General features: G+C 35.8%; 1 protein-coding gene across 2 annotated transcripts in view; it reads left to right on the top strand.

The window, feature by feature from the left end:
• Positions 1-5,651: 5,651 nt before the first annotated feature.
• The window catches only part of slc12a10.1 (solute carrier family 12 member 10, tandem duplicate 1), a 41,053-nt gene continuing 37,647 nt past the window's right edge, over positions 5,652-9,057 (top strand). For both annotated transcript variants that reach the window (XM_073907013.1, XM_068222367.2), the window contains exon 1: positions 5,652-5,869. The gene's annotated coding sequence lies outside the window, so the exon portion shown is untranslated. The remainder of the gene's footprint in view (positions 5,870-9,057) is intronic.

Below are 9,057 nucleotides of genomic sequence, written 5' to 3'. Positions count from 1 at the left end.
TTATTATTTTTCTTATTATTATTTATTATTATTATTATTATTAGGTATTAATAGAAATTTTACTTCTTCTTCTTCTTCTTATTATTATTATTATTATTATTATTATTATTATTATTATACAAAGTTTAACAGGTGAGTATTTTATGAGCATAAAAATAGCTCTTGTAACATTATACACTATATGCTATTCAAAAGCTTGGTGTCTGCCAGAGTATAATGGTGTAGAAGAAATCACTTTCCCGAACTCTCGCATTCAATCTGCCCAGTTGGTTTAATGAACTCCCTAACTGCATCAGTACGGCAGAGTCACTCGCTGTCTTCAAGAAACGACTAAAAACTCAACTATTTAGTCTATACTTCACTTCCTAATCTGCAATTCTCTCTCTGACTCCTCCACTAACTACCATACTCACAAAAATAAATAAATAAATTACTAATGTTTTGCTTCTGACACCTTCTTTACCTACCTCAAACTTGCCTACAGCACTTATTCATTGTTGCTCTTATAGTTGTGTAAATTGCTTCCTTGTCCTCATTTGTAAGTCGCTTTGGATAAAAGCATCTGCTAAATGACTAAATGTAAATATCTGTATACAAGATTTTAAATTGATTAATATCCTGACATTGTTTGAGAATCAGTTCTAGACTGTTTCCTAGTTTCACACCACATACAGACATACACATTTTTTTTAAAGTTGTCCTTGCTTTCAACTAGCTTTTTTGTTCTTCTCTCAGATTATATTCCCCTTGTCTTTCTTAAAAAAATAAATGAATAAATAAATTGCATTAAGTTTGCATATTGGGAGTAATTTATTCCTAGCATTAAACACAATTTGTGCTGTTTTATGGTTAAAAAAAAATTAACTTAAGAATCTTCAATTTAAAAAATAAAGGATTTGTATGCTCTAAATACCCCACATTTTCCATCGGTCTAATTACTTTTTTATGCATTGGACATAAGGATCATTCATATGTATTCCCCCAAATTTCAACACGATAACTCATATATGGCAAGTTATACATACATTAATTTATCGCTACAGTTTTTACTACTTTCACCATCACATTATTTCTTTGCAGTTTCCAACCTTTTTTTATGATCCAATACAACACTAAGGAACTTAATTCCATCCACTCTTTCAGATCTTACTCAGATTTTCTCAGATTTTAATCAAATGTTCTTATTAAACCTTTTATGCGACAATGAACTGAAGTTCTCTCGTGAAATCTCTGCAAAACATTAATCTTGGACCATATTTTCACCGTCGTTGTTAATTCCAGGAATGATCAGTACAGTTCCACATGCCTCTTTTTAATGGGAAACGCTGCCAGCTCAACCCATGATTACCCCAGTTAGTCAGTAATGAGCGGTTAGCCAACAAATCGCTGGAGATAAAGTTTTTATTCAGTCGTGTGAGAGTGTGTGTAGAGCGAGTATATATGGCCTATTCACTGCCACTTTACACACAGAGTTTCCTATCAAAGACCACTGGAGTCTTTACACAAGCCAACACAAGACCTCGAGCCCATAAAGTCTACAAAATGTTTGTGAAAGGAGTTTCTGGAACAGATAATACAAAGTGACCGCACTGTAAGATCCTACAGTTTGACTGAACTTGAAAAATGCATGGAAACTCGTTGCCCTAAAAAAGCTAATTCTGTCATGTTGAAACAAAAAATGTTGTTTAATGCTATCAACATTTCAACAGAATTTAATTAAACGCATTTAGTTGACTGAACTAAATGTTTTCAATGCAGTAAAATCGAAATGTTGGGAGTCCAGCCAAAACCAGCTATATCCAGCTTAAACCAGGCTGGTCAAGCTGGTTTAAGTTGGATTTGGCTGGTCATTTTTCCAGCCTGACCAACTAAGACCAGGCTGGAAATGGCTGGAAACCAGCCTGGAAATGGCCAAAACCCCTCTAAAACTAGCCTGGTCGACCAGCTAAAACCAGCTAACCAGCCTAGGCTGGTTTAAGCTGGATTTTTCAGCAGGGGTGACAAGTCTAATATAGTGAAAGAATCAGTTTATTAACTCGAGTTTGATAAATGGCATCTAAAACGTGTGTTTGAGAAAGAAAACATTAGCTAACTAGTGCCATTTCCCTTAACTTAGCTGAAAATGAGCTCTGATGTCCCTTTTTACATTCAACATTCAATCAGAACGGACCTTCGGGTTACCCGGAAGGTGGAGAAATTATAAATTTGAGTCACTTTCTCTTCGCTGATAAGATATACAGCCAGTTACACAACATTCCTATGTAACTCCCAATGATACTTCTGGTTTTCTTCCCACCGCAGCCTTGATTTCGCTTTTGAAAATGGCGGCCGCGTGAAATCAGTTTATATAGGGCTCTATCATACACCCGGCGCAATAAGGCACAAGATATGGTTGGTGCAGTTTGTTGCTGTTTTCGGACTGTAACCCGGGGAGTGACAATGACAACAGAAGTTGGAATCCAAATGCAGGTTTATTCGAAGTCAGGCAGACAATGGTCGATACTGGTGCAAACAGGTGTAAGAAGGCAGTCCAGAAATGTAGTCAAAATAACAGGCAAGAGGTCGTAAGGCAGGCGGCAGACTAGGACAAACGGCTAACAAGGCTAAAGCCTCCTTTCCACTGCACACGACAAGCGACAGACCGGAAGTCATTCATTTCCACTGTGGAGCTGCGCATCAATGAATTTGCTCTTCCGCGTTTGGAATTTCATTAGTGAAAACTAAAGTTGAACTCTGAAAACTGGACTGACACAGATTCAATCTATTAAAACTTCTATGTTAAGCTGCTTTGACACAATCTACATTGTAAAAGCGCTTTAGAAATAAAATTTAAGTGAAGATCTCGAATACAAGTGGCTGAAATGAGTTTCCTTCGTAGGGTGGCAGGGCGCACTCTTATAGACAGTATAAGGAGCTCGGAGTAGAGCCGCTGCTCCTCCACATCGAGAGAAGTCAGCTGAGGTGGCTCTGGCATCTGTTTCGCATGCCTCCAGGACGCCTACCTAGGGAGGTGTTCCAGGCATGTCCCACCGGGATGAGGCTTTGGGGAAGACCCAGGACATGCTGGAGGGACTATGTCTCTTGGCTGGCGTAAAAAAGCCTTGGGATCCCACTTGGGAGTGATGAAGATTTTTATTTACTATACCTATATGAAGACACATTTAATTGGGTGAGTAAAGGGCCCTATGAATCTGCCATTATATGTCTTTGAAAACAGGTGATAAGTTAAGGCAAAAAAAAAAAAGAAGCACGGGAGAAGACTTGGGGATACAATGAGAACCATCTGTGTCAGAAAAGCAAGAAATGCATAAAACATATGTTGAAACTGTCATGTATGTTTAAAAAGACATATACTGTATAGGAGAGACGAGTCCAGTTTAGATGTTTGAATTATAGATACTAGTCATAATTACCAAATGTGTACTGTATGTGTAAAAACAGTGATGAATACATTAGATCTTTACATTAAGAGGGCCACCAAGAACAAGAGGCCCAGAAGAGAAGAGAACCAGTAAACAGCTGTGAAAACACAAAGGTGGGAGGAAGCCAGGATAAAGGGGATAGCAAATGTGAGGGACATGGGATTGTCCTGGAGTGAGACTACACTCAAAAAAATCAACTAGGCATGTATTGGATTTACAAAATAAAAATTTGTCAGACTGAAAAGAACAAATCAAGTTTACGTATGTTAAATGATTAATTCATGTTATTTGAAACTGAATCAAGAAATAATCAAATGAATTTGATCAGAACATGTTGATTCAATGAGACTGAGACGCTTCAAATCGACAACTCTCACTCTGGAGAGTCACTTTGCGCATATCAGTTGGTGGCGGTAGTGCGTTTGGATGTCACCATACGAAAACAACAAGAAGAAGGATCACCGCGTGTTTTCGGCACAGTTTGGGAATTGGTTTTCCCAAGAGCTTGAATGTTATGCATGGTATGTTGTTGGCTAAATGTTTCTTATACATTTTATATTACATAGTACAATTTTGGATATTATATAACATTTTGTATCAGAATATTAAAGAAGAAATATGTTTAAATGTGATTGGTGCCTGCTAAAGGCTATAATAAAAGAAATATATATATATATATAACATGTTTTCTGTCCTTTTTGTGTTGAATTACTTAAATTTAAATCTTGCTTCATAGTATTGTAATTTAAAAAAATGTAATTTAAACAACAGGATGAGGCAGTGGTGCATTGGGTAGCATGTTCGCCTCACAGCAAGAGGGTCACTGGTTCGAACCTCGGCTCAGTTGGCGTTTCTGTGTGGAGTTTGCATGTTCTCCATGCCTTTGCGTGGGTTTCCTCCGGGTGCTCCGGTTTCCCCCACAGTCCAAACACATGTGGTACAGGTGAATTGGGTATGTGTGTGTGTGTGTGTGTGAATGTTTCCCAGATGGGTTGTGGCTGGAAGGGCATCTGCTGCAAAAAAACTTGCTGGATAAGTTGGCGGTTCATTCTGCTGTGGCGACCCTGGATTAATAAAGGGACTAAGCCGATAAGGAAATGAATGAATGAATTTAAACAACAATATTGAACAAGAAATTTACTAGCTGATTTAACAAGACATAATTTTGTTAAAGTAAAGCTTTAGTGTTACATTGAGTAAATTAGAATCATTTTAATTAGAATAACACAATACAAACATTTTGAGTCAATTAGTTGCAAAGAAGTTAGACTGACATATTGAAACCATGTTTTATCTACAAATGTGCTTTGTGTTCATACAACATGTTCAAAGCAGTTCAGGTTTACTTGATTGGATTAGATGCATAAAGGGTGCCACGATTAAATCATGTTCATTCAACAATTTTTTTTTTTTTGAGTGTAGGGATGGGTCTGCTTATGGATGTCTCTGCTTTTTTGGAAAATATTCCAATCAAGTATACTCTTCTGATATTCATAACCTCCAGACTGAGGTTGATTTATTAGGAGAAAAACCGAAAACCACGACAGGAGCTGGATGAAGTGTCTGAGGAGAGGAAAGTCTGGGGTTCGCTCCTAATCTACAGATGTTTTACGGTTAAGTGTGAACACATTTTGCTATATAAACGTAAATCAAGGCATCTAACCAGTGCTCTTGTTATTTCTTACAACTTATTTGTAACTTACTTGTTACTGGGGGTTCTAAGTCTGGGGTTCTCTCCTAAGACTGCTGCCCCCACGACCCAGCCCCGCATAAGCAGATGAAAATGCTGCTGATGATGATGATGATCATGAATTGAATTGAACTGGAAGAAAGATCAAGACCCTATAATGCAATTCAAAAACATAAATAAACTGAGGAAAATAAAATACAATCTTCAAATACACAAAACTGCTAATCTACAGATGTTTTACAGTTAAGCGTAAACACATTTTGCAACATAAACGTAAATCAAGGCATCTAACCAGCGCTCTTCTTACTTCTTACAACTTATTTGTTACACTTGTTGTTCCTAAATTGTAATGTTCAGTCATCATATAACCAGATTCAGTTTTAAAGCTGCTGTTTTACCACTCGCCGCTTTTATTGTTGACTTCTGTGTAATGTAATATCAGGCCCATATTGTGTGTTATTATTTGGGTAATGATTAATCAGAACTGGCTGACACAGATTCCGTTATCAGGATAATGCTAGAAGGAAACAGAGCTCTTCACATCTTTTATGTCATCACTTACACAGAGTGCAGGCGGGAGCAGAGGAGGAGGCACTTCTGCTATAAATGAAGAAAGACGTGATGATAAATCAAGAAAGAAACCTGCTCAAAGATGATGATGATGATGATGGTGAGGGATCACTAGAAGAACTGTTGGTGTTTTTCTCTCTCCATACATTCAGGAATAAGGATTCAAAGGAAGAGAAGCACATATAAAGTAAGTGCTTGAATATTTGAACATTTTTAGTCTATAATTGATATTTAATGGTCATTGTAAAATCTGAGTAGAAACAGATCTACTATTGTTAACTTGATTATTGCGGATGCTAAAATATTGCAGCATACACTTAAAAAAACTAAATTATAAGTTTTCCATATTTTGTGAATCATGTTTTTATTTTTTACATTTTTATTTCTGCTGGTGAGTTGCATTATGGGATCATAAGTCTTTCTTATTAAGCAACTTTTAACCTTGAAAAGTTAAAAAAGACTTTTATTTAGGGTTTTAATGGTTTAAATATACTTGTATATTACGCTAAAGAGTTCCCAGGGATGGGTTGTGGCTGGAAGGGCATCCGCTGCGTAAAAACATGCTGGATAAGTTGGCGGTTCATTCCGCTGTGGCAAACGCGGATTAATAAAGGGACCAATCCGACATGAAAATGAATGAATGAATTACGCTACAGAAACCTCGTAATAAACTGAAGCACATTTTCTGCTATTTTACAGACTCATTTCTCTAGATATTACTTAGAATACAATATATTACTTCAAATGTCAATAAAAGTCTCTTTATTAAATTGTCGAATTGAATTTTTTACATTAAAAGTTGACAAAGCAGAGATTAACATCCCATAATGCAATGCGCATAAACATAGATAAACCGAAAACTCCGAAAACAGAATACATTAACAGTGTTTCTCAACTGGTGGGGGAACATTTTCAGTTAAACAAAAGTTTAATTTTTAACTAATTTTGCTTATATAGGACTTTTATTTTGAAATGCGCACACAACAACCGTACCGTTTGACATGTGAATTTTCATTTAATCATTGCAACAAATATGTCGAAGCGCAAGTACGACCCTAAAAATGTAAAGTGTGGATTTAGATATAATGACGACAAAAAGGCTTAAAACCTCAGTGTGTCATATGTAGTGAGCATGAAATCTTCTAAATTAAATCGACATTTAGAAATCAGACATCCCAACACAATCTCACGGCAATTCGTAACTTTTTCATTTAGTGGCTAATTCGTATGAATTCGTACGATCTAATTCGTACAATTTAGTACGATTTGCTCATCCCCCGATGACGGTTGGGGTTAGGGGTGGGGTCAGGTGCCACACCTCCTTTTTAAAATCGTACCATTTCGTACGACTGAACTCGTACAAATTCGTACGAATTAGCCACTAAACTGGCAAAACGTAAAATACTTACGTTTTCTCGTGAGATCAGGCTGGACATCCCAGTTGCAAGGACTGTAAGTCTTACAGGAAGGCAACAGTGCTACCACTGAGCCACTGTGTTGCCTTCATAGTAAATATGTTATACTAACTGAATAAATTATACACTGTAGAAATATCCCCAAATAAAAAGTTTTCCATATTTTTGTGTGGTTAATGTTTTTATTGATGCTTTTGAATTGCTTGAAGAGCTTGATCTTTCCTCAGGCAACTGCTAATGTAAATAAAGTGACTTTATTGACATGTTTAATAGTTTAAAGTAATATATTGTCTGGGTTGGTCTTGTAAATTAGGAAAACCTAATAAACTTCTAGATTATTTATACTATATAATTTATTGTACAAGAGACTCTTTCAAGCTAATAAAACTGTCAATAAAATACACTTGGTCAAACTGCAGAGTTGAGTTTTCAAAGAGTGGACGGATAAAGCAAGTCATGACCATAAATGAAAGGAAAAGAGCTGTAAATCACACAACATGGAAACAATACGGTTTTTACTGAGTAGCGACAGAAAAAGACCAACACACTGTAAAAAAAAACATGGATTAGTAAAATGGTCTGAACAGTTGGTCGATCTTGATTGAGTGAGTGAGTGAGTGAGTGAGTGAGTGAGTGAGTGAGTGAGGGGTTGGTCGATTGGTTGATTGATTGATTTGTTGATTCACTGATTGATTGACTGGTTTGTTAATTGAGTGAGTAATTGTTTAGTTGGTTGGTTGGTTAATTGAGTGAGTATGTGAGTGATTGGTCAGTCGGTCGGTCGATGGATTGGTTGATTGATTAATAAGTTGACTGGTTGGTTGAGTGAGTGAGTGAGTGGTTGGTCAACTGTTGATTAATTAGTTTGTTGAGTGAGCGGTTGCTTTATTAATTGATTCATTGATGGGTTTGTTAAGTGAATGAGACAGTGAGTGAGAGAGTGAGTGAGTGTTTGGTTGATTGGTTGGCTGGTTAATTGAGTGAGTGTGTGAGTGATTTATTCGTGGGTAGGTTGGTCGATGGATTGGTTGATTAATTGATTGATTAGTTGGTTGGTTAAATGAGTGAGTGTTTGGTTGGTTGATTGAATGATTAAATTATTGATTTAATAATTGAGTCATTGATTGATTGATTGATTGACTGATTGGTTGGGTTATTGATTTAATGATTAAATCCTTCATTGATTGACTGGTTAGTTGGTTGATTGGTTAATTGATTGATTGATTGATTGATTGATTGATTGGTTTATTGATTGATTGACTGGTTATTTGGTTTATTGATTTAATGAATAAATCATTAATTGATTGACTGGTTAGTTGGTTGATTGATTGATTGATTAATTGATTGATTGATTGGCTGACTGGTTATTTGGTTTATTGATTTAATTATTAAATTATTCATTGATTGACTGGTTAGTTGGTTGGTTGGTTAATTAAGTGAGGTAAGGATTTATTGGTTGGGCGGTCGAAGGATAGGTTGATTGATTGGTTGTTTGGGTGGTTGAGTGAGTGAATGAGCGTTGAATGTTTGGTTGGTTGATTTATTGATTGATTTAATGATTAAAATATTGATTGATTTATTTATTGACTAGTTGGTTGATTGGAAATTGATTGATTTAATCACTGAATCATTCATTGATTTACTAGGCGGTTGGTTGGTTGGTTGATTGATTGATTGGTTGATTGATTAATTAATTTATTGATTTAATAGTTGATTAAATGATCGAATCATTGATTAAATCATTGATTGATTGATTGATTGGTTGATTGATTGCTTTATTGATTTAATAATAGATTTATTGATTTATTTACTGGTTGGTTGATTGGTTGATTTAATTGTTTGATTGATTGATTGACTGATTGATTGATTGGTTGGTTGATTGGTTGATTGATTGATTGATTGATTGATTGTCCATTTCAAAAGAAACAAAGTATAAAATTGCTAAACTTTTTTTGTATTG

This window comes from Danio rerio, chromosome 7, assembly GCF_049306965.1.
Source record: "Danio rerio strain Tuebingen ecotype United States chromosome 7, GRCz12tu, whole genome shotgun sequence".
NCBI classification, from domain to species: Eukaryota; Metazoa; Chordata; class Actinopteri; order Cypriniformes; family Danionidae; genus Danio; species Danio rerio.
This window is presented reverse-complemented; position numbering and strand designations above follow the sequence as displayed.